Source organism: Taudactylus pleione, unplaced genomic scaffold (genome assembly GCF_031769625.1).
Source record: "Taudactylus pleione unplaced genomic scaffold, aTauple2 ptg001270l, whole genome shotgun sequence".
Classification (NCBI taxonomy): domain Eukaryota; kingdom Metazoa; phylum Chordata; class Amphibia; order Anura; family Myobatrachidae; genus Taudactylus; species Taudactylus pleione.
The window spans coordinates 827,501-832,500 of record NW_028285670.1 but is presented as its reverse complement, the minus strand read 5'-3'; the positions used below and the strand labels follow the sequence as shown (position 1 = coordinate 832,500).

General features: G+C 37.4%; 1 non-coding gene and 19 pseudogenes across 1 annotated transcript; all 20 read left to right on the top strand.

Moving 5' to 3' along the window:
• Nucleotides 1-54, top strand: part of LOC148446664 (5S ribosomal RNA) — a 119-nt pseudogene extending 65 nt beyond the window's left edge.
• Nucleotides 55-170: 116 nt separating this feature from the next.
• On the top strand, nucleotides 171-289 carry LOC148446663 (5S ribosomal RNA; annotated as a pseudogene).
• Nucleotides 290-404: 115 nt separating this feature from the next.
• On the top strand, nucleotides 405-523 carry LOC148446662 (5S ribosomal RNA; annotated as a pseudogene).
• Nucleotides 524-874: 351 nt separating this feature from the next.
• Nucleotides 875-993, top strand: LOC148446661 (5S ribosomal RNA; annotated as a pseudogene).
• Nucleotides 994-1,108: 115 nt separating this feature from the next.
• LOC148446660 (5S ribosomal RNA) lies at nucleotides 1,109-1,227 on the top strand. The gene has a single exon (XR_015875348.1). It is a non-coding gene; the product is annotated as a 5S ribosomal RNA (ribosomal RNA).
• A 116-nt stretch (nucleotides 1,228-1,343) lies between these two features.
• Nucleotides 1,344-1,462, top strand: LOC148446659 (5S ribosomal RNA; annotated as a pseudogene).
• Nucleotides 1,463-1,578: 116 nt separating this feature from the next.
• LOC148446658 (5S ribosomal RNA) lies at nucleotides 1,579-1,697 on the top strand (annotated as a pseudogene).
• Nucleotides 1,698-1,812: 115 nt separating this feature from the next.
• On the top strand, nucleotides 1,813-1,931 carry LOC148446657 (5S ribosomal RNA; annotated as a pseudogene).
• Nucleotides 1,932-2,047: 116 nt separating this feature from the next.
• LOC148446656 (5S ribosomal RNA) lies at nucleotides 2,048-2,166 on the top strand (annotated as a pseudogene).
• Nucleotides 2,167-2,517: 351 nt separating this feature from the next.
• LOC148446655 (5S ribosomal RNA) lies at nucleotides 2,518-2,636 on the top strand (annotated as a pseudogene).
• A 115-nt stretch (nucleotides 2,637-2,751) lies between these two features.
• On the top strand, nucleotides 2,752-2,870 carry LOC148446654 (5S ribosomal RNA; annotated as a pseudogene).
• A 116-nt stretch (nucleotides 2,871-2,986) lies between these two features.
• Nucleotides 2,987-3,105, top strand: LOC148446653 (5S ribosomal RNA; annotated as a pseudogene).
• Nucleotides 3,106-3,221: 116 nt separating this feature from the next.
• LOC148446652 (5S ribosomal RNA) lies at nucleotides 3,222-3,340 on the top strand (annotated as a pseudogene).
• A 115-nt stretch (nucleotides 3,341-3,455) lies between these two features.
• LOC148446651 (5S ribosomal RNA) lies at nucleotides 3,456-3,574 on the top strand (annotated as a pseudogene).
• A 116-nt stretch (nucleotides 3,575-3,690) lies between these two features.
• LOC148446650 (5S ribosomal RNA) lies at nucleotides 3,691-3,809 on the top strand (annotated as a pseudogene).
• A 116-nt stretch (nucleotides 3,810-3,925) lies between these two features.
• LOC148446649 (5S ribosomal RNA) lies at nucleotides 3,926-4,044 on the top strand (annotated as a pseudogene).
• Nucleotides 4,045-4,159: 115 nt separating this feature from the next.
• On the top strand, nucleotides 4,160-4,278 carry LOC148446648 (5S ribosomal RNA; annotated as a pseudogene).
• Nucleotides 4,279-4,394: 116 nt separating this feature from the next.
• Nucleotides 4,395-4,513, top strand: LOC148446647 (5S ribosomal RNA; annotated as a pseudogene).
• A 116-nt stretch (nucleotides 4,514-4,629) lies between these two features.
• On the top strand, nucleotides 4,630-4,748 carry LOC148446646 (5S ribosomal RNA; annotated as a pseudogene).
• Nucleotides 4,749-4,863: 115 nt separating this feature from the next.
• On the top strand, nucleotides 4,864-4,982 carry LOC148446645 (5S ribosomal RNA; annotated as a pseudogene).
• Nucleotides 4,983-5,000: the final 18 nt, after the last annotated feature.

Genomic DNA, 5,000 nt, shown 5'->3' with positions numbered 1-5,000 from the left:
GCCTGGTTAGTACTTGGATGGGAGACAACCTGGGAATACCAGGTGCTGTAGGTAATTTTATGCAGCCATAACATTCTTTTCTATTACATTTTACATTTAATTTTTTCAACTTATCAATGAATTTACTTGAGTTAAGAAGTAAAAGAGGTCTAAAGTTAATGTTTTTAAACACCTACAGCCAAACCACACTGGACATGCCCAATCTCGTCTGATCTTTGAAGCTATGCAGTGTTGGACCTGGTTAGTACTTGGATGGGAGTCCACCTAGGAATCCCAGGTGCTGTAGGTTATTTTATACTGCCATAACAGTCTTTTCTATTACATTTTACATTTAATTTTTTCAACTTAACAATGAATTTACTTGAGTTAAGAAGTAATAGAGGTCTAAAGTTAACGCTTTTATCACGTACTGCCAAACCACACTGGACATGCCCAATCTCGTCTGATCTTGGAAGCTATGCAGTGTTGGGCCTGGTTAGTACTTGGATGGGAGACCACGTGGGAATACCAGGTGCTGTAGGTAATTTTATATAGCCATAACATTCTTTTCTGTTACATTTTACATTACATTTTTTCAACTTAGCAATGAATTTACTTGAGTTAAGAAGTAAATGAGGTCTAAAGTTAATATTTTTCAGCACCTATAGCCAAACCACACTGGACATGGCCAATGTTGTCTGATCTTGGAAGCAATGCAGTGTTGGGCCTTGATAGTACTTGGATGGGAGACCACCTTTGAATACCAGGAGCTGTAGGTAATTTTATACTGCCATAACATTCTTTTCTATTACATTTTACATTTAATTTTTTCAACTGATCAATGAATTTACTTGAGTTAAGAAGTAAAAGAGGTCTAAAGTTAATGTGTTTGAGCACCTACAGCCAAACCACTCTGGACATTCCCAACCTCGTCTGATCTTGGAAGCTATGCAGTGTTGGGCCTGGTTAGTACTTGGATGGGAGACCACCTGGGAATACCAGGTGCAATAGGTAATTTTATACTGCCATAACATTCTTTTCTATTACATTTTACATTTCATTTTTCAACTTATCATTGAATTTACTTGAGTTAAGAAGTAAAAGAGGTCTAAAGTTAATGTTTTTGAGCACCTACAGCCAAACCACACTGGACATGCCCAATCTCATCTGAACTTGGAAGCTATGCAGTGTTGGGCCTGGTTAGTACTTGGATGGGAGACCACCTGGGAATACCAGGTGCTGTAGGTAATTTTATACTGCCATAACATTCTTTTCTATTACATTTTAAATTTAATTTTTTCAACTTGTCAATGAATTTACTTGAGTTAAGAAGTAATGGAGGTCTAAAGTTAATGTTTTTGAGCGCCTACAGCCAAACCACACTGGACATGCCCAATCTCGTCTGATCTTGGAAGCTATGCAGTGTTGGGCCTGGTTAGTACTTGGATGGGAGACCACCAAGGAAAACCAGGTGCTGTAGGTAATTTTATGCAGCCATAACATTCTTTTCTATTACATTTTACATTTAATTTTTTAAACTTATCAATGAATTTACTTGAGCTAAGAAGTAAAAGAGGTCTAAAGTTAACGTTTTTGAGCACGTACAGCCAAACCACACTGAACATGCCCAATCTTGTCTGATCTTGGAAGCTATGCAGTGTTGGACCTGGTTAGTACTTGGATGGGAGACCACCTAGGAATACTAGGTGCTGTAGGTAATTTTATACTGCCATAACAGTCTTTTCTATTACATTTTACATTTAATTTTTCAACTTATCAATGAATTTACTTGAGTTAAGAAGTAATAGAGGTCTAAAGTTAATGTTTTTGAGCACCTACAGCCAAACCACACTGGACATGCCCAATCTCATCTGATCTTGGAAGCTATGCAGTGTTGGGATTGGTTAGTAATTGGATGGGAGACTACCTAGGAAACCAATGTGCTGTAGGTAATTTTATACTGCCATAACATTCTTTTCTATTACATTTTACATTTAATTTTTTCAAATTATCAATGAATTTACTTGAGTAAAGAAGTAAAAGAGGTCTAAAGTTAATGTTATTTAGGGCCTACAGCCAAACCACACTGGACATGCCCAATCTCGTCTGATCTTGGATGCTATGCCGTGTTGGGCCTGGTAAGTACTTGGATGGGAGAACACCTGGGAATACCAGGTGCTGTACATCATTTTATACTGCCATAACATTCTTTTTTATTACATTTTACATTACATTTTTTCAACTTAGCAATGAATTTACTTGAGTTAAGAAGTAAATGAGGTCTAAAGTTAATATTTTTCAGCACCTATAGCCAAACCACACTGGACATGGCCAATGTTGTCTGATCTTGGAAGCAATGCAGTGTTGGGCCTTGATAGTACTTGGATGGGAGACCACCTTTGAATACCAGGAGCTGTAGGTAATTTTATACTGCCATAACATTCTTTTCTATTACATTTTACATTTAATTTTTTCAACTGATCAATGAATTTACTTGAGTTAAGAAGTAAAAGAGGTCTAAAGTTAATGTGTTTGAGCACCTACAGCCAAACCACTCTGGACATTCCCAACCTCGTCTGATCTTGGAAGCTATGCAGTGTTGGGCCTGGTTAGTACTTGGATGGGAGACCACCTGGGAATACCAGGTGCAATAGGTAATTTTATACTGCCATAACATTCTTTTCTATTACATTTTACATTTCATTTTTCAACTTATCATTGAATTTACTTGAGTTAAGAAGTAAAAGAGGTCTAAAGTTAATGTTTTTGAGCACCTACAGCCAAACCACACTGGACATGCCCAATCTCGTCTGAACTTGGAAGCTATGCAGTGTTGGGTCTGGTTAGTACTTGGATGGGAGACCACCTGGGAATACCAGGTGCTGTAGGTAATTTTATACTGCCATAACATTCTTTTCTATTACATTTTAAATTTAATTTTTTCAACTTGTCAATGAATTTACTTGAGTTAAGAAGTAATGGAGGTCTAAAGTTAATGTTTTTGAGCGCCTACAGCCAAACCACACTGGACATGCCCAATCTCGTCTGATCTTGGAAGCTATGCAGTGTTGGGCCTGGTTAGTACTTGGATGGGAGACCACCTAGGAAAACCAGGTGCTGTAGGTAATTTTATGCAGCCATAACATTCTTTTCTATTACATTTTACATTTAATTTTTTCAACTTATCAATGAATTTACTTGAGCTAAGAAGTAAAAGAGGTCTAAAGTTAACGTTTTTGAGCACGTACAGCCAAACCACACTGAACATGCCCAATCTTGTCTGATCTTGGAAGCTATGCAGTGTTGGACCTGGTGAGTACTTGGATGGGAGACCACCTAGGAATACCAGGTGCTGTAGTTAATTTTATACTGCCATAACAGTCTTTTCTATTACATTTTACATTTAATTTTTCAACTTATCAATGAATTTACTTGAGTTAAGAAGTAATAGAGGTCTAAAGTTAATGTTTTTGAGCACCTACAGCCAAACCACACTGGACATGCCCAATCTCATCTGATCTTGGAAGCTATGCAGTGTTGGGATTGGTTAGTAATTGGATGGGAGACTACCTAGGAAACCAAGGTGCTGTAGGTAATTTTATACTGCCATAACATTCTTTTCTATTACATTTTACATTTAATTTTTTCATCTTATCAATGAATTTACTTGTGTTAAGACATAATAGCGGTCTAAATTTAATGCTTTTGAGCACCTACAGCCAAACCACAGTGGACATGCCCAATCTTGTCTGATCTTGGTAGCTATGCAGTGTTGGGCCTGGTTTGTACTTGGATGGGAGACCACCTGGGAATACCAGTTGCTGTAGGTAATTTTATACTGCCATAAAATTCTTTTCTATTACATTTTACATTTAATTTTTTCAACTTATCAATGAATTTACTTGAGTTAAGAAGTAATAGAGGTCTAAAGTTAATGTTTTTGAGCACCTACAGCCCAACCACACTGGACAAGCACAATCTCGTCTGATCTTGGAAACTATGCAGTGTTGGGCCTGGTTAGTACTTGGATGGGAGACCACCTGGGAATACCAGGAGCTGTAGGTAATTTTATACTGCCATAACATTCTTTTCTATTACATTTTACATTTAATTTTTCAACTTATCATTGAATTTACTTGAGTTAAGAAGTAAAAGAGGTCTAAAGTTAATGTTTTTGAGCTCCTACAGCCAAATCACACTGGACATGCCCAATCTCGTCTGATCTTGGAAGCTATGCAGTGTTGGGCCTGGTTAGTACTTGGATGGGAGACCACCTGGGGATACCAGGTGCTGTACGAAATTTTATACTGCCATAACATTCTTTTCTATTACATTTTACATTTAATTTTTTCAACTTATCAATGAATTTCCTTGAGTTAAGAAGTAAAAGAGGTCTAAAGTTAATGTTTTTGAGCACCTACAGCCAAACCACACTGGACATGCCCAATCTCGTCTGTACTTGGAAGCTATGCAGTGTTGGGCCTGGTTAGTACTTGGATGGGAGACCACCTGGGAATACCAGGTGCTGTAGGTAATTTTATGCAGCCATAACATTCTTTTCGATTACATTTTAAATTTAATTTTTTCAACTTATCAATGAATTTACTTGAGCTAAGAAGTAAAAGAGGTCTAAAGTTAACGTTTTTGAGCACGTACAGCCAAACCACACTGAACATGCCCAATCTTGTCTGATCTTGGAAGCTATGCAGTGTTGGATCTGGTTAGTACTTGGATGGGAGACCACCTAGGAATACCAGGTGCTGTAGGTAATTTTATACTGCCATAACAGTCTTTTCTATTACATTTTACATTTAATTTTTCAACTTATCAATGAATTTACTTGAGTTAAGAAGTAATACAGGTCTAAAGTTAATGTTTTTGAGCACCTACAGCCAAACCACACTGGACATGCCCAATCTCATCTGATCTTGGAAGCTATGCAGTGTTGGGATTGGTTAGTAATTGGATGGGAGACTACCTAGGAAACCAAGGTGCTGTAGGTAATTTTATACTGCCATAAC